The following is a 23,923-nucleotide window of genomic DNA, read 5'->3' as shown; positions in this document are numbered from 1 at the left end:
AGAGAAGGAAAGAGAGAGAGCAGAATTAAATGGCCTTGCTAGGGTGCCATCAGCTCTAACACTCTGTGATTCTAGTACTCCCTGAACCCATTTTTCCAGGAATGGCAATGTCATGTTGGAGACATTGATCAGGCATGGTGCATGATGTAATTCTCTGACATACATGTTACCTTCCAAAGGCAAACCTCTGGGAGAGATCTCTGCATGGCAGCAGACTTCATGTAACCAAACCAAACAACCCTGGGCTCAGTTGCAGATCTCCTGTGGCTGTTCAGAGGCTTATGCAACTTTAGCATCAATTTAACTCCCCACTTTGAGTTCTCCCTGAGGTTTGAGTGAATTCAGTGCTCAGAGGGGTGACTAATGACAGCGAATCCTTCCGTCCCCTCAAACTGGCACACCATGGGCAGGCACACCGCAGACCTCTATCCTGTGGCTTAGCAGGAACCCATCCAAGGCAAAAGTACTGTGGAGTTTCTTTTCCAGGAGACCTTAGCCCTGGACTCCAGAACTCCAGAATATTTGAGAGATGTGGCCTGCAGCTATCTGATGCTGGGGGGTTTGAAAATAACTATTTAGGTAAAAATGGTTTGAGGACAACACATCTCAATGACTTTTCTCGATGCCCTTGTGACCCCATATACCAGAGAACTGAAAAGTGGAAGAGACAGCTTTTATTCTTTCAGTAACAAAGAGCTGAAACTCACTTCATTTCAATTCAACAAACATTTTGCTTCATTTCACTTCAAAGAAACTTCATTTCAATTCAATAAACATGTATTAAGTGTTAGGATTAGAACCTGACAAGGCTCAGCCCCACTGTAATAAGATTTTGATAAAGTGGTTGCTTTTCCCTTTCCCTAATAAGATCCTATGACCAGAGGTAACTTATATTTACAACACAGGAGTTGTACATGCACTTTCGCTATTTCCAGATAAACATATGGGAAATTAGGAAGTCCAGACCCAGTAAGGCTGGATTGCTGCTCCAACCACAACCTCTACCCCCTTTATCTCTTGAATCTGTGGATTGATTCATTTTTCAGGGTCTGACTCATAGTTTTTACCCCAAAACATTTCTCACGTTTAACAGCTGCATTTTCAAAATGTGAGCTAAGAAGTTATGAATGTTCATTAAATTAGTTTCTATTGACATGAAATACATCTTTAAACCCCAGCATGCTAACAGCTAAGACATACATTGTGGCAAAGTCTGTTGTATCTCTGCTTAAAAATCCTATTGGACTTTCAATCTAAATGTTCCCTTTGACTATGTTTAATTTTTGTCAAGGGAATTTCTTTTATTTTCATTCTCTTTTTAAAAATTCAGAATTTAACAAACTCCAAATAAAACAAGCATTTCCACATATGTAACAGAAGGAGAGGGTTCTATGTGAAACTGCAAATCTCTACTATGTAGAACTTGATTTGTTTTGAAGTATATGATAGCTGGGTGTGGTGGGCATGCCTGTAATCCTTGTAACTGGGAAGGCTGAGCCCTGTAGTTCTGAATTCCAGTGTGCTAAGCAGATGGGGTGTTCAAACTAAGTCTGGCACCAGTATAGTGAGCCCCTGAGAGTGGAGACCATGAGGTTCCCCAAAGTACAGCAAAATGGCCCCAGAGACAAATGGCATAGGTCAAGGCTCCTGTGCCAGTCACCAGTGGGACTGGTCTGTGAGTTTTACTTATACTTTTACCTTTAATTTCTTTCTCTTGCCTTATTGCTATCCCTAGGTTTATTCTGGATGAGATACTATTTTTTTTTTAAAAAGATAGTTGCAAGATAAACCAAGTCTTTAGTTATTCCAAGTTCTATAACAGAGGTCAAGTTACTGGGTACTAAGGGAGTCATTTGTTTAATCAATAAACATTTATTGAGCACCTCCTATGGACAAGACACCAGGCAGATATAAAGATCCAGCACTTAGTACAATGCCTAGCACATAGTAGGAGCTTAATAAATGTTTATTAATTGATTGATTGATTGATTATTGAATGAATGTGAGTAAGACATGGTATGGGCCTATAAGTGATTACAAATTGTATTGCAAGTAATTTGTATTGCCAACTCTACTTTTATGAGCAGAAGCCAGGTGTCCTTGGGAAAGGAGGCTACCACAGATAGGTGCAGATTAGATGAAAGGTAACCTTAGAAAGGAAGGCTGGAGAAGTGGAAAGGGGAAGGGAGAAATCAGCCTCTTACAGAAGGTGTCCTTTGATCTAGGTCTTGGAGAAAGCCAGGAATTCCAAGAAAAACAAATCTAATCCCTCTTTCATCTCAAAGACGTTCAAATACTGGAAGACAGTTCTCCCATCTCTAGTCCCTGTTCTTTCCTCCAGGCTTCAGTTCCTTCAACTGCTCTTCACATGGCACAGGAGTCATAGAATATGACTCCAAATCTAGTTCTCTTTCCACTAAACTCCTACAGGTCAGACTGCTGACATAGAGATGTACTGACGTGACTGAGGATGGAAAGAAAAGAAGTCTAGAAGAAGCCAGAAGGAATTAGAAGGGCCATCCTTTTCACTAACCTCAAAAGCCAAGCAGATTCTGTACCCTGTTTAGGGCCGTGATGGGAGGCAGTCATGAGGTAGGTAGTGGGAGGTAGGTGGGTTGTGCCTAACAGTTAGTAGTTTTTAGGTCCCACAAGGTTCTGGTTGTGAAAGGTCCTTTAAATCCTGACCAAACATAGCCAACAGAAAAGGCCTACAAAAAAGAGGTTATGCCAGAGCACACATTACCAAAACAATTTGCCAAGACAGTTCTGAGCCAAGCCCTTAGATCTGATAGAGTTGTTTGACCTCAGACTTTGACCAAAATGTTGGCTCCCTCCCTCTTGTTTTGAACCTACTGGGAATGTGACTGTCTTGGTTTAATTAGAGGCGATCAAATGACTCGATTTGGATTGGGGGAGCCATGTTTGAATGCTTGTTCCTCCTTTTACTACCTGCATGACCTTGGGCCAGTGACTCAATACTTCCCTATCATAAATGTTGAATTAAATCTGTAAAATAAGAAAGCTGGACTACATAACCTCTGAAATCCCTTCTAGCTCTATTCCTATGCCCCTGTGATCTTAGGTCATTGAGGTTTCCTGACTAACCCATGTAATACGCTTTTCCCTTTCCCTGATTGTAAATCATCTTCAGATGTTGAGACATCAAATGGCTAAAGCTTGGCATGAAGGTTTGTCCATTCTGGCTGATTATTTGTGGTGGTATATAGTAGAAAGAGAATAGTATTTACCATAATCCCCGAGCCCCTGGGTTTGAGACCTAGCTCTTCCACTTGCTACCTATGAACCTAAAACAAGTCATCTAACCTCTCTCGGCTTCAGTTTCCTCGTTTGTAAAATGGTAAGGTTGGACTAGAACCATAGATTTAGAGGTAGAAGACTCCTCAGAGGTTGTGTAGTCCAACCATCTTATTTTTTTTTTAATTCCCTCTTATTTTTTAAATGGACTCATCATACATTGTAGAAACCATATTTACTGATGGGATAAATAAATGGAGAGAGAAATCATACCTCTATATAGACACACCAAAACAAAAATCACAAGAAGAAAAAAATTGACCAAAACCAATTAGGTTCTGAAAAAAATTATTTACACCTTCCAATAAGTCCTTAGAAATAATAAGCATTCTAAACCATTGCATTGTTTTAATGAAAGGAGGTTACCACCTGGAAAGGATAGTACCCTCTGCCTTGTAGGCAGATCCCCAAAGTTGGGTTTCATGAAGTGCCTGCACTATTTGGAATGTGTCTCTGTGGTGACCCTAGTACAGACACACACATACACACACACATACACACCCCCCACACCAAGGAACAATTTTAAGCTGAAAGAGAGGGAGGACAACAGTCTGGCCAAGTGTTTTGTTTTTGTGGAAGACTTTTGGGTCTGCTCCCCTGCTCTCTGCTCACTCACAGGTTCCTTTCTGCTTGGTGGCAGTTAAAGGCTCTCATTTTACTGAGGAGGAAAGCAAACCTAGCCAAACAACAGCTCAGAAGAGCAAGGACCACCGAAGACCCAGAGCTCCCACATGCTTCCGGCTGCCCTAGAAATCATCGCCAGGCAGGGAGCCTGGGCCCTGGGAGGTCTGTCTATAAGCTTAAGTTGTCCCAACCAGTCAGAAGCAAAAGTGCTGAGTCAGATTTTGGTATTTTCTTCCCTCCTCTCACTCCATCTTCCAATGTTGAGGGTAATTTGCATTGAAAGGCACAGTAGATAGAATGGGAGGACCTGAGTTCAAAGCTAGCCTTAGACACATTAACCCGCTGTGCTTACCCTGGGCAAGTCACTTAACCTCTATTTCCCTCAGTTTCCTCATCTGTAAAATGGAGGTAATAATACCACCAACCTCATAGGGTTGTTATGAAGATCAAATGAGATAAAAAATTGTAAAGCACTTAGCACAGTGTCTGGCACATAGGAGGTACTATATAAATGTAAATTAATGTTATTACTCTATTCCCCAATTGGTTAAAGGTCAAAGGATATTAACAGGCAGTTTTCTGATGAAGAAATTAAAGCTATCTATAGTCATATGAAAAAATGCTCTAAATCAATTACAGAGATGCAAATTAAAACGGCTGTGAGGTAACACACTATACCTACCAGATTGGCTAACACAAAAAAACAGGAAAATGATAAATGTTGGAGAAGATGTGGGAAAATTGGAACACTAATGCGTTGTTGGTGGAGTTGTGAACTGATCCAACCATTTTGGAGAGCACTTTGGAACTATGCCCAAAGGGCTATGAAAATGTGCATACGGTTTGATCCAGCTATACAACTACCAGGTTTTTATCCCAAAGAGATCATAAAAAAGGGAAAAGGACCCACATGTACAAAAATATTTATAGCAGCTATTTTTGTGGTGGCAAAAGATTGGAAAATGAGGGGATGCCCATCAATTGGGGAATGGATGAACAAGTTGTGGTATATGAATGTAATGGAATACTATTGTTCCATAAGAAATGGTGAGCAGGCAGACAGAAAAACCTAGAAAGACTTTCATGAATGGATGCTGAGTGAAGTGAGCAGAACCAAGAAAACATTTTGCATAGTAACAGCAATATTGTGTAATGATCAACTTTGTTAGACTTAGCTCTTCTGAGCAATGCAATGATCTAAGACAATTCCAAAAGACTCATGATAGAAAATACTATCCATATCCAGAGAAAGAACTATGTCTTTTTTTTTTGGGGGGGGGGCTTTTTTTTGGTGAGGCAATCAATGTTAAGTGACTTGCCCAGGGTCATACAGCTAGTAAATGTCAAGTGTCTGAGGACAGATTTGAACTCAGGTCCTCCTGACTCCAAGGCTGGAGCTCTATCCACTGCACCACCTACCTGTTCCTAGAGAAAGAACTATGGAGGCTGAATGCAGATGGAAGAATACTATTTTCTCTTTCTTTTGTTGCTTTTTTTTGTTTTTATTTTCTCACGGTTTTCCCCTTTTGTTCTGATTCTTCTTTCACAACATGACTAATGTGAAAATATATTTAATATTAGTATTAATATCAATTAGTAATTAATGTTAATACACATATCCTATATCAGATTGCATGCCATCTTGGGGAGGAAGAGTGGAGGGAGGGAGGGAATATTTAAAACTCAAAATCTTATGAAAGCAAATGTTGAAAACTAAAAATAAATCATTTCTTTTTAAAAAAGAAAAAATAATACTACTCTAATGTGACTTTTTACAAATTCAGTCTCAAGTCTTAGTCAATGACTCATTTTTTAAATTGCAGATTTAACAATGATCAATATAAACATTTCATTATGCAAAAGAGAACAAGAAAGTGGATTCTATATGAAATTATAAACTTCTTTTACTTAAGTTGGTTCTTTGAGAACTATATATAAACATATAATTATTTCATTGGTGTAGAGAACTTCCAGGGAGGAAAGTCCCTTTATCGAATGCAGATCAGTGATTGCCCTGAATTTCTAACTCTCTAGAGTTGTATGGGGCACTGCCAGGATGTGTCTAAGATAGGATTTAAGCCAAGTCTTCTCTAAGACTATAAATAGCAGAGAAGGTACTGACCTGCTTAGGAGAGTTTCTTCTTCAGGGAGCCCCTGGTAGCAATGAAATCAAAGGTCTAGTCCCCATGTCTACATAAAAATTGCACTAAGACTTTTGGGATACCCTGCATGCATATGTACGTAAGTATGTATGTGTGTGTGTGTGTGTGTGTGTATGTATGTATGTATATGTGTGCATATATATGTACATAAATATTTATATACATATATACACATTAAATTTAACAAGGTTGTAATAGAACTGTCTTATTTGTGTCACTTTCCACACTTTTAATTATCCGTAAACATTTGAAACTATGTGAACAAAACTGTTTTTAAACGGCAGTTTCCTCATTATGGCTTTTCCAGTGTTATGTTTTATACCAAGATGACATGCTTTCTGAAGGGATTTTGGGGGGGGGCAATTTGGGTTAAGTGACTTGTCTGTGGTCACACAGCTAGTATTGGAGGTTGAACTTGAACTCAGGTCCCCTGACTCCAGAGCCAGTGTTCTAACAATGGTTAGCGTCACCTAGCTGCCCCACTGGTTGAAGTTTTTACAAAGTTCAGCTCTTACTTCTAAGTCAGTTACACCTTCCAATGCCAGTCATCTTCTCGAACACAGTGAACTCTAAATCAGAGGAACAGAGATGATGAGACTTTGTAAAAAATTTGAATTTTATAAGGCCTTTGTGGGGCAACTATGTGGTGCAGTGGATAGAGTGCCAGGCCTACAGTTAGGGAAAACTCATTTTCCTAAGTTCAGATCCCACCTCAGATACTTGCTGGCTATGTGACCTCGAGCAATTAATTGAATCCTGTTTGCCTCAGTTTCCTCATATATAAAATGAGCTGGAGAAGGAAATGGCCAACCACTCCAGTATCTTTGCCAAGAATACCCCAAATGGGGTCACAAAGAGTTGGACATGACTGAAAATGACTGAACAACAAATAATGCCTTTGAAAAAATTAGGTTTAAGCAAGTTCTTCAAAATTTACAGTTACTAGGAATTTACAAAGTACTCCTAGGTGGATGTCTGAATATGTAAGAACTATTTTGTTACTAGCGTATGTATTCTAATTAGCATATTAATTGCAAACAACTGTTACTACCTTTGAAAAATCTTTTCTTTAAGTAAAGCTCCCTCTCATTTCATTGACTTAATTTCTTAGACTACTCTCTTTTGGATGCACAGGCATCCCTCAGAGATATTGAGGGTTTGGTTCTAGACCACCACAATAAAGTAAATATCACAATAAAGAAAGTCACACAAATTTTTTGGTGGTACATATAAAAGCTATACTTACAGCATACAGTAGTCTATTATGTGTGCAATAATATTACGTCTTTAAAAATGTACATACTTTAATTAAAAAATACTTTATTGCTAAAAAATGTTAATCATCATCTGAACCTCTGGCAAGTCGTAATCTTTTTGCTAATGGAGGGTCTTGCCTCAATGTTGATTTCTGCTGAGTGATCAGGGTGGTTGTTGCTGAAGATGTGGGTGGTTGTGGCAATTTCTTAAAATAAGACATCAATGAAGTTTGCTGCATGGACTTGAACACTTTCACTTGAACACTTAGAGGCCATTGTAGGGCTATTAATTGGCCTAATTTCAATATTGTTGTGTCTCAGGAAACAGGTAGGTTGGAGGAGAGCAGCCTGTTGGTAGAGCAGTCAGAGTACACACGTAGCATTTATTGATTAGGGTCACTGTCTTATGGGTGCAGCTCATGGTGCTCCAAAACAATTACAATAGTAACATCAAAGATCACTGATCACAGATCATCATAACATGTAATTATAATGCAAAAGTTTGAAATATTGTGAGAATTACCAAAAAATGGCACAGAGACCCAATGTGAACACACACTGTTGGAAAAAATGGCGCCAATAGATTTGCTTGAAGCAGGGCTGCCACAAACCTTCAATTTGTTAAAAAAAAAAATTAAAAATCCAAAGTGCAATAAAGCAACATATGCCTATAGTGCAAAAGTAATCCATATAGGACAGCACTCATCTACTAATCAAGAATTCCAAATGGATGGATTCCAAATTCAGGCAGTCCTTAATCTATCCAGAAATCCTGGTTTAGGCTTCCAATGGACCTCATCTTGGGAGACTCTGGATAAAATGAGGTACAGCAGATAAGCTAGCAAATCATAAAATCTTAGCTCCTTAAAAGAGTTGGAGGTCATCAAGCTAACTAATCCTATACCTGTCACTGGAGTTTGGGGGTTTGGGTTTTTTTTTTAAATCCTTCAGGACCTCTCAGCCTGCAGGCTTGCTTCTACCACAGCAGTATGGAGGTCCCTCCTAGGGATTACAGCCGAATTACGAAGGAAGGAAGGAAGGAAGGAAGGAAGGAAGGAAGGAAGGAAGGAAGGAAGGAAGGAAGGAAGGAAGGAAGGAAGGAAGCAAAGGAGGGAAGGAAGGAAGGAAGGAAGCAAAGGAGGGAAGAAGGGAGGGTGGGAGGGAGAGAAGAAGGAAGGAAGGAAGGAAGGAAGGAAGGAAGGAAGGAAGGAAGGAAGGAAGGAAGGAAGGAAGGAAGGAAGGAAGGAAGGAAGGAAGGAAGTATCAAAAGAAAATCCTGTTTGCTAGAAGGGGTCTCTAGCCTTCTAGGCTAAAATTGCCCTGTCTCCTTACACTCATTCTGACTACCTTGACCTAAGGAAGAAGAGTGACTAAAGTTGACTTAAACTTTTGTGTTTTAAGCCTATGTGTGTTTTATGAGATGCAGTGGATAGAGCACCAGCCCTGAAGTCAAGAGGCCTGAGTTCGCATCTGGCCTCAGACACATAACACTTACTAGCTGTGTGACTCTGGGCAAGTCACTTAATCCTGATTGCCTCACAAAAAAAGAAAGAAAGAAAGAAAGAAAGAAAGAAAGAAAGAAAGAAAGAAAGAAAGAAAGAAAGAAAGAAAGAAAGAAAGAAAGAAAGAAAATTAATAAACTCCACTCTCTCTTCTTTTACTGAAAGAATAAATTTCCTTTTCTCCTTCAGTGTGCGAGCTTCCAAGCAGATTTCTGCCATGCTGGTTGCTAAAAAGTTTGAGTTTAAGTGAATGACTAAGCAAGGGGATAGTGCCAACCACCCACACTCCATTGTACTTTGAGGTTTCCCCTTGTGAGGTAGGCCATGCAAGTATTACTGGCCCCATTTTACTGGTGAGGCAACCAAGGCTCAGAGGATCAGGCATGGTCACAGAATGGCAGGGCCAGTACTCAAACCTAGGTTTGCTGGCACGGGTCTTGTTCTGGTGAATACAAGGCTAGCCAGGACCATTCAGCATGTGACACTAACCAGTTCTGCTGTTAGTGTAGCCCAGCCGTTGGCTGTTTTGGGGGCCCCTGCTCTTCCCTGAAGTCTTCAGTAAGAGACGCTTTGCCTCGATCTTAAAATCAAGTCACATTCAAGTTGTTTCCTTGTTGCTTTCCAGCTTGCACTCAAGCACTTCTAATGAAGAGCAGATGGAGACAATAGCCCTTTTCACTAAAGGAAAATCTAATGCTTTGCCTTTGAAAGATTACCCACTGTGAGAAGCCTTGTGGCGTAATGAATGGTAAGAGTGTTAGAAATTACTGGAAATCACGAGGCCCCGTTCTCCTCCTGATTCTGTTGCTGCCTAACCAAGCAGCCTTTAGCAAGTCATTTAATTTTTCTATGCCTCAGTTTCCTCATCTGTAAAGACCCTTCTAGCTCTAAAATGCTGTGGATGATTCTAATAGAGTACCCTGGCATGATTTTCCTGAGAGAAAAGATGTCTCTCTCCTCAATAGTTTCCACTTGAAGATGTTGTTCAGTTGCGTCCAACTCTTCATGACCCCATTTGAGGTTTTCTTGACAAAGATACTGGAGAGTTTTGTCATTTCCTTCTCCTGCTCATTTTCCAGATGAGGAAACTGAGGCACTCTGTCCACTGTGCCATCTATCTTCCCCCTTTTATTACAGATTCTGCCCAAACTCCTGCCAAGGCGTCAATAGCTCTTTATCAAGCACCTGAGGCTATAGAATACTAATTGACATTAATAGAGCATTTTGGAATTTACAAAGTTGTTTTCTCACAATCCCCATGTAAGATAGTAGTGTGAATACTGTAGTTAGAGAATAGGCCATTTCCCACTACTCTGAGCCTTGGCTCAGGATCAAGAACAACAGAAGAAAAACAAACAAGGAAACCCAGGTCAATTTACCAGGCTAGGGCTAGAAAAAGAGGATCTGAAACCATAGGGTCATAGTTGGAAGAGACCTTCGAGGACCACTGCCCTCATTTTACAGATGAGGAAACTGAGTCACAGAGAGGTGTTTTTTTTTTGGGGGGGGGGTTTAAGTGACTTTCCTAAGGGCACATAGCTCATAAGTACCTGAGGCAGGATTAGAACTCAGGTCTTCTTCATTCTAAATCCAGTGCTCCATCCAATGCACCTTAGTGCTTCTCAAGATGAGACAAACACAAAGATGGGGGGAGGGGAGGGCAAAGGCCAGGAATGCAGATCAGCAGCAGGAGAGGTTGACAGGGGACCAAGAGTCAGGCTCCCAGACTAGAGCAAGGTCAGGCCAGAGAGGAGGATTCTTAATAGGAAAAGCAACCTCATAAGGCTTAGATGCTTACCTTAAGCTCAACCCAGTCACTTGGCTATGGCTTAATAACACTTGTGTCAGAGCTGTAGTTAGTGATCTACAGCCAGCAGCATGAAGTGAGCCCTGAAATCAACACTGAATCATGACGTGAAAAAATCTTACCAAAAGTAGTTAAGGCAAATTGAATTAAGTAGGAAGGCAAATTCTTTGCTAGAATGGCTTAGGGGATAGCATCTCAAAGCTAGGGGGAAAAAAAAGCTAGGTTGTGCTCAGTTGGTTAGAGCACTAAGCCTAGAGTCAGGAAGACCTGAGTTTAAGTCCTGCATTATATACTTACCGGCTTGTGAATTTGGACAAGTCATTTAACACATCGGCTCTTCCATATTCTCGTTTGTAGAATTAAGAAGTTGTCCTCGATTACCTGAAAAGTCCCTTCCAGCTCTAAATCTAAATGAGATTATGCTACCAATTATCAGGCAACTTGTTAAATCGTGTATAAGGAATAAAGTAAGTAGGATTTGACCTGCAGTGTAGGCAGAAGAGATGGACATTAAGGGACAGATGGGGAAAGCCATTAAGAAGGGAACATTGGTAGAACTTATGACTGGATATAAGGAAATTGTGAGAGGAAAAAACCAAAGATGATTCAGAGATTTTTGAGCTTGGATGAGAACAGAATAGCAACACTGTGAACAGAGATGGGGAATTCAGGTCAGAGAGACGTGGTTAGGGAAAAGATGGTAGATTTGCTTTTGGACATATCGAGTTACAGGTGTTAGTGGGACAGTCGAGTAGAAATGTCCAAAAGGTGGTTGGAAACAATCAATCCATCAATCCATAAACATTTCCTAACCACCTACTATGTGCCAGGCACTGTGCTAAGTGCTACACTACAGAATTAGTACTAAAGAGAAAGGTCAGGGCTGGAGGTACAGATGTGAGAATCATCAGCATTGAAACAATCATTAACATCATGTGAAATCACCATTGAAATCATTGAAATTGATTGAAATTGATCATTGAAATCATCAAATTTTCAGAAGCAGAAAATTTAGAGAGAGGAAGAGAAGATTAAGGATGCAATAGGATATTTATGGGGCAGGAGGATTTTTGTGGATATTTAAAAGGCAGAAATAGAAAGAACCCCTTTCTCCTTAGTCTCTTGTATCTAATTAACCAAAAAGTTATTTTGATTCTTTGTAACGTGTCAGCTAGGAGGCACAGTGGATAGAATACTGGGCCTAGAGCCAGGAAGACTCATCTTCCTGAGTTCAAGTCTGGCCTCAGACACTTACTAGCTATGTGACCCTGGACAAGTCACTTAACCCTGTTTGCCTCAGTTTGCTTATCTGTAAAATGAGCTGGAGGAGAAAATGGCAAACCCCTCCAGCATCTCTGCCAAGAAAACCCCAAATGGGGTCACACAGAGTCAGGCACAACCGAACTACAACAGCCAAACAGCAGCAATGTCTCTCATAACTTTCCTTTTCTTTCTGTTCAACTCCCGTCAGACCATACGGAACCTACAGGGAAATAGGCAGAATGGGACATAAGGGGAAAAGCTGGAACTAGAAAGGGGCAGCTGGGCTTTTGCCCCAAATTACTGGGGCAAATTTAGAGGGCAAAAAATGTTAACACATGCACTCCTACAGCAGAGTAGAAGGGCATGAGGGGGCTGAAAAATAAAGTGAGGACGGGTTTATAAAGATTTTTCTCCTTTGAGGAATGCCCAGAGGTTTCTTTAAATTCTGGTTGAGGAGTGCAGAGCAAGGAAGGTCAGGTTACTAATGACTATGGGAGTCATGGACTTTGTCCTACTTACTCCCTACTTTTTTCTCTCCAATGTGCAAAGACACCTCCACCCCCTCCTTTTCCCTTCCCAGGCAGCCCAGCCTTTCTGTTACCCTCCTTCTGTAGGCAGCTGTATTTCCCCAACCCTCCACCCCTAGCAAGGATGAAAAATCCTTATGATGCCTTTCCTCCCACTTCATATCAGCCTTTTCAATGGAATAGAAAAAGCAAGGGAGGCCAGATTCCATGGGGAGGATCATATATCCTCTGTGGTAATAAAATCATAGATTTAGAACTAGAAGGGACCTTACTTGCCATCAAGTTCAATTCCCCCCATTTCACAGATGAGAAAACTGAGGCTTAGAAAAGTTAAGTGACTTGCCTAGAGTTGTACTGCTAGAGCTCATATGGCAGCAGAGACTGGATTTAAACCCACTGACTCAGCATTCCATTCCTCTTTCTACTGTATCATCTATCTATCTAAATGCATATATATATATATATATATATATATATATATATATATGCACATACATATATGTATCTCACTGTGTCATATGTATCTTATGTATCTGTATCACTCGCAATGGGTATTGAAAGTATTTAGTCATAGAACCACCAGCATTCAGTGATCAATGGTTGTAGAAATCATCTCAGTGGAAGACAATTCTTTCCTATGAGAGTGCCTGTAGGAGAATCTAGCTGCAGAGGGTATAGGTGATGATAGACAGACAGACAGACAGACAGATAGATATAGACATAATCCTATGGCTGGTCTATCATTCTGCTGCTAAAGAGTACAGATTCAAACTGTTTCAGAGAGACAAAGGACTCCCTCATGATGTGCAGAAGGGACCATGATGTCTTGGTAAATCTGGATTTCCCCTACCCTGATATGTTTTTTTTGTATCCCTGAGGAGGTGAAGTCAGCTCCATCAGACATAGTAAAGGACGTATTGAGGCTGTCTCTGTCCATGTTCCCCAGTAGGAAGAAAGTCAGTTGGGGCTTGCCACTGGTCTTCACTGTTCCAAGTGGTAGAAGGCCTAGGGTACCAGCATCCCTACCAAGAGAATAGATCTGTTTCTGTGACCAGCACAATATTGAGCTGATTTTTGTCTTTAGTAATTGGGTTATTTCTATCATTCAAACAGTAGGATAGATTGGATGGGATTTGTGGTGGGGTTAGGCAGGAGGAGCATGGCTGTGATGACATAAGGCTGCTTTTACTGAGGTATCAATTATGGCCTATTTTTAAAAGGTTTTTTTTTTTGGTAAAATAAGTTCCAGGCCCCTAATAGCTAATATCCCTGCCTCTATCCTTTCCTCTTTCTAACTTATTCTCAATACTACCATAAGAACAATCTTCCTGAAATATGATTTTTATCATGTTCAAACACTTTACATGCCTCCCCATTGTCTTTAATATAAAGTCTATAATTTTAGCCTTGCATGCAAGGCCCTCCATAATTTGCCTTTTCTCCCACCATTCTTCTCTGTGAACCCTCCATCACAATCTAAATGCCTGGCACTTTCCTGCCTGTATACTTTTTTCCATACCATTTCCCCCTACTTGGAATATAAGAAGGAGAAATGTATCATGAACGTATCATGGGAAGTAGAACCTATAAACCAGAACCACAGGTGTGGGCTTACATGCATGTTCAATCTTGAAATTCCCTCAAACAAATATGTCTTTTTGACCTTTGTACCCACACAGAATTTCCCTGGGAATAGCCACATTTTTCTGGCTCCTGTCTTAGATCTCTAGAACAAAGGTCCTCAGTTCCCATGTAAGCACTCAGGCTAACAATGTATAAAATATAGGATATCTATTAATCCATTTTTTTTAAACTGCAAAAGATTTACACCCAAGGCCATAAATGGTCACAACATCTTTATTTCCCTCTCTGGTGAGACCTACCTCCCTAGATAACATAGCGTGCTCTAGATTTATGGTTCTACCCTGGATGCCCTTATACCTACGTCATAAACTTGAGGTGGATTGCGTGACTTTCTTTTTCTTTTTTCTTTCCTTTTTTTTTTTTTTTGCTTTTTGGTGAGGCAATCAGGGTTAAGTAACTTGCCCAGGGTCACACAGCTAGTAAGTATCAAGTGTCTGAGGCTGCATTTGAACTCAGGTCCTCCTGACTCCAAGGTCAGAGCTCTATCCACTGTGCCACCTAGCTGCCCCAATTGCATGACTTTCTAACAACCCCAAGATCTTTCTTCTTTTGGGAAATCCTACCCAGGGTAGTTGGAGAATAGAATAGATTGCTTCCAGCCAACTCCCACATACCTACTACAGCAAAATCTTGAAGTTCACACCGGACTAAATAATGATCAATAAATCCAGTGAGTAACTACAGTGACTTCCTCTACCCCAGAACTGCACAAGAGGTCAACCAGAAGCCCAAGGACATGGGAAAAGGGGACACCAGCACAGAGTAGCTTCCCAGAGGGGATAGAGACCAGCCAGAGATACTGTAGACTGAAAAGTTCTGTGTCTCAAGGCAGTTACAGTAGAGGATTCTCTTTAAGAAAGACCTGTGGTAAGGGGCAGCTATGTGGCTCAGTGGGTAAAGCACCAGCCCTGGAGTCAGGAGAACCTGAATTCAAATCTGGCCTCAGACACTTAACACTAGCTGTGTGACCTTAGGCAAGTCACTTAACTCCATTGCCTAGCCACAAAAAGAAAGAAAGTCCTATGGGTGATCAAAAAGCCCTGAGGGTAGAGACCTCAGAAGTCCCAGGGAGCAGCAGCAGAGCAGGCACCTACCAGAGCATTGTGGCAGTGCTCAGATCAGAACAGCCCAGACCCAGGGGATCTGACCTAACACTCTGTCCTGAGACACCAGAGAGGGTCTTGATGATCTAGCACTCTGAACCTCAAAGATCTAGAGAGGCCTAACCTCAGGAGGTGAAAGCCAACAGAGAAACTTGATTCAGAGTGAGACTGAGCAGGCCTGATCATGTCATCCAAAAGTGCAGCAGCGAGTAGAGCCTGGACTGGTCACACAGTCTCAATTCAAGAACTAAAGCTGAGAGGAATTAATAAATCAAAGAAAGCATTGACCTATATCAAAAATTATTGTAGATCAAGAGATGCCAAAAAAGAAGGAAATTTGTAAATGCAAGAATAGGCTTAAAAGAAAAAATGGATTTTCCATAAGTACTACATGAGTATATAAAATGAATGATACAAGAGATTAAAAATGGAATAAAAATCTGGAGGAAAGAATTGAAAAGAGAATAAATAGCTTAGAAGTTAAAGTGATAAACTTTACTCAAGTAACAGATTCCCTGAAAACTAGAACAGACCAAGCAAATATCACTGATGCCATAAGACAGCAAGAAATATTAGAACAAAATCAAAAGACTGAAAAAAATGGAAGAAAATGTAAGTTGTCTGATATCAAAAACAACTGACCTGAAAAACAGATCAAGAAGAGATAATTTAAGAATCACCAAACTACCTAAAAACCATGATGTTTAAAAACCCTGGACATTGTATTATAAGAAATCATAAACAAAAACTGCCCAGGTAGACCTATTAGAGCCAGATGGCAAAGTGAATATCAAAAGAACATACTGATCACCTCTAGAAAGAAATTCCTAAGGGAAAAGTCCTAAGAATGTCATAGCTAAAACTTATGGCTCCCATGTCAAAAATTACATACTACAAGCATGTAAAAAGAAGCAGTTCAAGTACTAAAGAAGCATAGTCAGGATCTTATGAGACCTAGCAACTTCTCCTACGAATAAGAGATCTTGGAATGTGATATTTCAAAAGGCAAAAGATAGACAATTACAATCCAGAATAACTTCAAAGCTGAGTATCATCCTACAGAGTAAAAAATGAATCTGTGATATAATATAGGACTTTCAAACATTTCTGAAACACCAGAGCTGAATAAAACTTTGAAATACAAACATAAGAGGCAAGAGAAACTTGAAAAATTAAATTTATTTGAGAAGCTAGAAAAAACTTGATAATAATGTAGTATTAACATTCTAATAGAGAGAGACCTGAGTACAAAATCACTTGCTGTTTGTGTTTTGTGCACTTGTGATGTGTTCTAGGCAAATCACTTAACTTCTATCTACCTCCTCAGTTTCTTCACCTATAAAATGGAGATACAGCATCTATCTCCCAGGGTTGGTATGGAGATAAAATGAAATAATATTTGTAAAGTCCTTCATAACCTTAAAGCTCTATATAAATCTAACTGTTATTACTATTATCATATCATTCTGTGGGTGCAGAATTACGTTTGTTCTAAAGACCAACGTTTGAGATTTGGTATGAAGAGGAAAGAAGTGTAATAGTGGTGGGGGGAGTAGTATAGATAGGATGGAGAAGTTGAAGTATATTTAGAAGGGATGGAGAAGGTATAGTACAGAAGTCTGGGGGAGGGGATAGCTATTATGTTCCAGATAAGGTACTATTGGCCTGCTGTCTTAGGTTGGCTCCACCCCTCCAGCTTCAGAGAAAGATGAAGGTAGACCTGCTCACAGAGTTTCAGCTACCATGATGTTACAGAAAGGACTGAAGTATAGGGGAATCAGTGCCCCAGAGACAGAAGCCACCTAGGGATATAGCTGGTGTGCAGATTTAAGAACAAAGTAAGATCAGTGTGAGGTATATGAGGTTATAGTACCAGGGTTCTTGTATGCATTTTTACCGTGCTGCTGGACCAGACTAAGAAAACTGGGCTGTTCATATCCTATGGAGCTGTATGGGCTCAACCAGTTGGTTTCTGAGATTGCTTTTAACTCTAAAATTCCATAAGTCTATGATTTTGTCAGATCCTTACTTGCTGTTGTAATGCAAAATAGCATACCTTGCAGGTGTTGTGTTTGTCCTTCGTTCTCAAAGAGGACCATGACATCAGGGAGATGATGACATGACTTGCAATTGACTTTTATTTGAGTGAGGGGGTGCTGTGCAGGGTCACCAGTCTCACTTTCTCCTCCAGAGCCATATGGGTCCAACGGCCAGATATTCATCAGGATGACTGGAGAAGGCCCAGGTTAGAATGGTGATCAAGAAAGAGCAATGGAGGATGTCCTAAGGGACAATCTAGAACTCTAGCATTTAGCCTTCTGGACACCATGAATAAGATTCCTCCCCCTCCCTAAATTGGGATGAATTTGGGATTTGAATGTAAGGGGGCTGACTTGTAGAGTAAAAGATTCAGAGCTACTTGGGTCTGGGAGAAGTCACTGGCACCTACCCTACATAATGCTTTTTTAAAAATATACTTTGGGTTTTTTCCTCTTCCTTCTATCTTTGTGAGGAAAGAACCATAAACCATATTTGTGTGATTGACGCAATTTCATTGTAACTCAGTAGTGAAGGGAAAAGGGAGTTTTCCAATAGTTGGTAGCACCACAAACTATAGAAGTTTAGTTAAATAAGTCTATGAATACTGCATCTCTCCATCCTAACAAGATCTGCACTGCACTGCACAAAAGGAGTGGAACTAGGGTATAGAGATAACCAGCTTTCTGAGAACAATAGTAAGTAACTTGCCCTAAGTACCTTCTGGTGGGGGATGGAACACAACCATCAGAATGAGCGTGTGAAGACTTTGCACCTTTGTAAACTTCAATTTCCTCATGTAAAAGATGAGGGGATTAGGCAGGATGATATCCAGCATCTTCCAGCTCTAAATCGTATGGTCCCATGACCCAACCAGGAACAATGGGTAGAAATAACAAGAAAATAGATTTAGGCTTACTATGAGGGGCAATTTCTTAACAATTTGAACTGTCCCAAGATGGAATAGGCCACCTTGGGAAGTAATAAATGCATATCAAAGTAGTAAATGTCTACTGAAGATCTGAAGAGAGACTGGATGGCCATTGGCCAACGACACTGTAGTTGTAATCTGTGTTTAGGGAAGGGTTAGACAAGCTGACCTCAGAAGTCCCTTTCAATTCAGAGATTCTCTGATTGCTGGGGTTTGGTCTTCATAATGGAAAAGGGCAAGCAAAGTATTTGTTCAGCATCTCCTCTGGAGTTAAAAACAGGTGTCAGGAGGAAGGGCCTCATGGGGGCTGAAAAGCAATGGTTTAAAAAAAGATCAACAACAAGCATTATTGATGACTCTCCCACTGTCTATAAATACTGTTTGCCTTTGTGTTCCCCCAGTACAGTGGTTCCTCCTCCTTTCATATTTATGAGTAAAGCACTATGAACCATATTTGTGTGGTTGGCTCAATTCCATTGTAACTCAGTAGTGAAGGGAAGGAGTTTTCCTCCTTCCTACCTCTGCAGCTCAGCTATAATAATAATAATAATAATAATAATAATAATAAAATAGTAATAATGACAATAACAATAATAGCTAATGTTTATATAGCTCTTACTATGTGCCAGGTACTATGCTAAGCACCTTCTAATTATTACCCCATTTGATCTTCACAACAGTCCCGGATGTAGGTGCTATACATATATCTATATATCTATAGATATATAGATATAGATGTATACACACACATACACACACACATACATATATACATATATATGTATATACCTACATACATACATATATATACCCATTTTGCAGATAAGGAAACTGAGGCAAGTAGCGGTTAAATGACTTGCCTACTGTCATATAGCTAGTAAGTGTCTAAGGCTGGATTTTAACTCAGGTCTTCCTGACTCTGGGTCTGATACTCTATCCACTCTATCCACTTAGCTACCCCTCTGATGGCTCTCCCATGGTGTTGTCAGGACAAGACCTGTCAAGGCGAGGGAGAAAAGTTAGAGCATCAGCATTAGGGAGGAGTGGGCCAAGGTAAAGAGGCTAGATGCTGTCAGTCAGTGGCTCACAGATTTACATGTGAATTTTAGATCAGAGATTTACAGCTGGAAAGAAACTCAGAAGTCATCTAGTTCAACCCCTTCCTTTTACAGATGAAGCAACCAAGGCCTGGAGAAGTCAAGAGATTTGCCTGAGATCACACAGGGAATAAATGGCAGAGTCAGGTAAAAGGTCAGAGCCTAGTCTGAAGTTAGAAAGCAGGGGCAGCTAGGTGGCACAGTGGATAGAGCACAGGCCCTGAAGTCAGAAGGACCTGAGTTCAAATCTAACCTCAGATCAACCACTTGACACTTACTAGCTGTGTGACCTTGGGCAAGTCACTTAACCCCAATTGCCTGCAAAAAAAAAAAGTCAGAAAGCACATCAGTACCCAGGGTCAATGGAAGCCAACTAATGGTCAGAACCAGAGCCTCAGTCACAAGCCAGATATTCAAGACAAGGAAAACAGTCAGGTCAAAGCAGTCAGGATGACAAATCTGTGAAGGGCCAGTGATATTTTGAATATGAGATAACTCCTCCCTCAGGCCAGAAACATTTTGTATCTTTCTTGATAGGAGGTGCCCTCAAATATTGGAGCAGGCTAGGGTTAACCTGGCTGTTGGATGGGGTGTGAGGAATATGAGGTCCTTGAGGGTTTTTGTCCCTGTGGATACCCAAGGCTTAGGACAGTCCTTTCACATAGTAAACACTTAATAAATGCTTGTTGACTGACTGAGTGGAGTGTGGAGGATCAGGTGAGGACAGCTAATGATGAAATCCTTGCCCATACTTAGAGGCTTGGGTCAGCTCCCCCCTCCTCTTTGGCCACCTCCAGGTGAAATAATCATCCATTTTCTGACTTGCCATCTGTATCACTCATTTGGCACTTATTACACCCTGGCCAACTCTGTTAGTTACCTCTTCACGCATCCTCTGACTTTTCCTTTCCTCAAGATTGCAAGCACTCAGTAAACGTTTGTGGATTGATCAATCGATTGATTGGACTAGCCCTAGAACATATTAGTCTTGGGCCTGCTTAGCCTTAGCAATTCATTTTTTTTTTTAAATAACTAATTTTATTATAAAAGACCTTTGGTCACAGAGGATCTCTTATTCTCCAATGATTGCAGTTATCAGTTATACAGCAACAGGGATTGGGAAGAGTTATATTTTCTGTTCTTGTAACACTTTGTGCATGCCCATGACCTGCTTTTCTTTTAGGCTGGGACAAATTACTTCCCTGACCTGAGTCCAGGGGCCAGGGTTAATTGTATGGTGCCAAGTAGGCAAGAAGCTTAGCTTGGAAGCTGCCAAAGGCCAGAGTCATAACTAGGGACTTTTGCACGTAGGGCAAGCGTCAGTGATTGGTTTTAGGACAGGTCCCCTGGGATGAAGCCATTGGTGGGGGAAAAACACGAGTTTTCTAAGCTATTGCAGGGGGAAGAAGCATAAGCCAGGACAAAGCCAATCACTGTGCCCTGGACAAGGAACTATGCCTTTAGGTCATGGTATCAGTGCTCTGTAAATTCCCTGCCCTGTGGCAAAGCCCCAATCACACATAGCCCAGCTCCAGGTTAGCCTCTGTCAAAGGTCCAAGAATGCCCCCTCATTTGTCCTGGCCCACTTTAAATTAGACGTGAGGGCTTCCCTCCAGTCACTTGGCTTATAGAAGATGTACTCAAGTAAAAACTAGCCGTGCTGATTAAAACCATGGATAAGGTGTGAGAAATGAGGAAAGGCCTACTCTAGGAGTGATAACTGTCACATTATCTTCTCAGTGGGACCCCCGGGAATTAAGATGAAACCACTTTGCCTCCTAGGGACATGGATTTGGAACCAGGCCTTTGAGAAAGATTGGCTTTGTCCTCAGCCCAGCTTCCTGACTTATGGGACCTAATTATTGAGAAGGGCCTAGCAGGGTCTCCCTTGTTTCTAGTCAGCTAGGAGACTTAGTGCACAGTGCTGGACTTAGAGTCAGAGAATCAAAGAACTTTAGAATTGGGAGGAGTTAAGTCCGACAGACTTGTCCAACCCATGCCCTCAAGGGCCCACTGTAACATATGGGACAAGTAATCATCTAGTCTGCTCAGAACCTTCAATAAAGGATAATCCACTGTCTCCCATTCTGTTTTTGGATAGTTCTGATTGTTAAGCTGTCAACTTAACCTTGATCTCAAGCCTAAATTGGAGTCTTTGCCACTTATACCCACTATTCCTGGTACTGCCAGCTGGGTCCAAAAAGGACAAATCTAATTTATCTTCTACATAGCAGCTTGGGTTCGAATTCTCCCTCAGACATTTACTGCCTATACAAATAGGGACAAATTACTTAACCTCTCTGAACCTCAGTCTCCTCATCTGTGAATGGAGGGAAATACTTGTCATAGAATTTATCCCCCATATCATAAAGACCCAAATGAGTCAATGTATTTAAAGTACCTTGTACACTTCAAAACCCTATAGAAATTTTAGTAATTAATGTCTGACAGAGGAGGACATGGAAGCCCAGGCAGACAAAATCACTTGCCTGAGGTCACATAGTTCATGGTGGATCTGCAATGACAGCTCAGGTACCAAAGCACTCAATCCAATTATCTTTTTGCCACAGGACTTTATACATTTTGCTGATGTAAATTCTCATTTCTTCACTGATGTTGCATACAGTTAATAATTTGGTGGACTACCATAAAGTATTTAGTTAATAAGACAGATATTTACTCAAGTACCCATGCGTCCAGCCCTACTTTTCTAGGCAGGAAAGAAAGAGACCAATGGTGACCTGTCACTCCTGGGAATTCTGCTAACCTTATGCCTTTTTCCTCCTCTGGTAGGTAGAAGTTCTCTCCTCTTAGCTCTATGCCTTTGACTCTCTCCCCCAAACCTGGAATGGACCCCGTCTCCAGGAGTCAACTCAAATGGTTCACGTAAGCTGATTGCTGAATTTTCAGTGTGAGCATTTATACCTTGGAAATCAACAAATGCTACAAATAGGGGCCTGGTTTCCTGTCTTGTTGATTGTTTAACCCTATGAAAGTAATGGAAAAAATCTTAATTATGCAGATTAAACCTAAAACTGTATTTTATGAACATTTTGACGAGTGGAACATTTAGCAACACACCACCGCCTTTCTTCTTACCTTCGCTTCCCAGAATTTCTCTCTTCCTTCATGACCTAGCTCAAGTACCATCTTCTTCACGAAACCCTTTTTATTTCTAATGGCCTCCTTCTAGGGGTGTGCTGGTAAATGTTCAGCAACCAGCTTTACGAAAACTCACACTACTCTTTTAAATTTACTCTGCGTTTTCAACATTTTCTTCTCCATCACTTTCCTAAGTCTAGCCAACCAACAAAACAATACGTCAAGCCCTATCTGTAGCATTTGTCAATTTCTGGAGTATAAATGCTCACACTGAAAATTTAACGATAGGCTTTCCCAGCTGGCTCCAACACACCCCTGCCTCCCTCTAGGGGAAAAAAAGTTTATATTTAACTATTTTGTGCATATTTTTATTTACTGACTATGCTTACGCTGTGCAGACTTGCATATCTTTGTTATCAGCCTATTTAAATGTAAAGTTTTTATGATTAGGGATTATTTCATTCTTCCTACTTATATCCCCAGCACCTTGCCCAGGTCTTGGAACATAGTAAGTGCTTCATAAATATTTGTTGACTGATCGATTTTTAGCCTGTGTGGTATAGGAGAAAGGGTGTTGCCCTTGGAGTTGGCTGACTCAAATGTGAATCGCAATTCTGGCGTGGGCTAAGCGACCCTAGGCAAGTTTATTCTTCTGTCTGAGCCTCAGTTTCAACTTTGTAAAATACTTGTAGTATCTCCCTCACAGGTGTCAGAAGAGAGAGATTTCATCCACAGGATCTGTGGCTCTGCACGAGGATGGATACTCCCCCTTCTCATCCACACTTCTTGCCATCTCTTGATCCATTCACATCCTGAGAGCTCTCAGTTCACTGAGGTGAACCATCATCCTCTTCTTGGAGCCTACTCGCTAGCCCTCATCTTTATTTTCACCACTCCCACCGTAAACTTAGACTCTTTCCCTGGGAAATTTGGTCCTGATAAAATGAGCTTTCCCCATGTCTTGTCCTGGACTACACCACCTCCCAGCTCAGGGTGAGGAGCCTGCAGCCTCGAGGCCACATGTGACCTTTGAGGTCCTCAAGTGCAGCACTCTTAATAAAAGGATTTGTTCTATAAAACTTGGACTCAGAAGGCCGCACCCAAGGACCTAGATGACCACATGTGGCCTTGAGGCCACAGGGTCCCCTTCCTTGTGACCTAGCTCCTCTGACCCCCTTTCCTGCCCCCCTCCAAGGGTTGTCTTCTCCCATTTGAATATAAGCTCCTTGAAGGCAAGGACTGTCTTTTTTTTTTGTATCTCCAGTCTTAGCATAACACCTGCAATATAGTAAATTTTTAATAAATGCTCTATTTATCTATCTCTAACAATCTCTATCTCTCTATATCTATCCCAATCTAACAATACATCTAACAGTCTTTCTGTCTTTCTAACAATCTCTCTGTCTATTGATAGCTCTCTATCTCTTCTAAAAACCTATTTCTATCTAACTATTCATCTAGTTTTTCTGAGTGCCACAACCTACATTAGGCCTTTCCTAATCCCCTCCTAGGCTAACTACTTTGTATTTACTTTGAATATATTTATACATATG

At 40.8% G+C, this 23,923-nt stretch overlaps 1 long non-coding RNA gene across 1 annotated transcript in view; it reads left to right on the top strand.

Moving 5' to 3' along the window:
* Positions 1–2,434: 2,434 nt before the first annotated feature.
* LOC144456181 (uncharacterized) overlaps positions 2,435–23,923 on the top strand; it is a 41,910-nt gene continuing 20,421 nt past the window's right edge. The window contains exon 1 of the long non-coding RNA XR_013485089.1: positions 2,435–2,592. This is a non-coding gene — a long non-coding RNA (uncharacterized LOC144456181). The remainder of the gene's footprint in view (positions 2,593–23,923) is intronic.

Source organism: Phascolarctos cinereus, unplaced genomic scaffold, assembly GCF_003287225.1.
Source record: "Phascolarctos cinereus isolate Bilbo 61053 unplaced genomic scaffold, phaCin_HiC Scaffold_3;HRSCAF=262, whole genome shotgun sequence".
Classification (NCBI taxonomy): domain Eukaryota; kingdom Metazoa; phylum Chordata; class Mammalia; order Diprotodontia; family Phascolarctidae; genus Phascolarctos; species Phascolarctos cinereus.
Note: the sequence above shows the minus strand (reverse complement) of the source record. Positions and strands in the feature narration are given on the sequence as shown.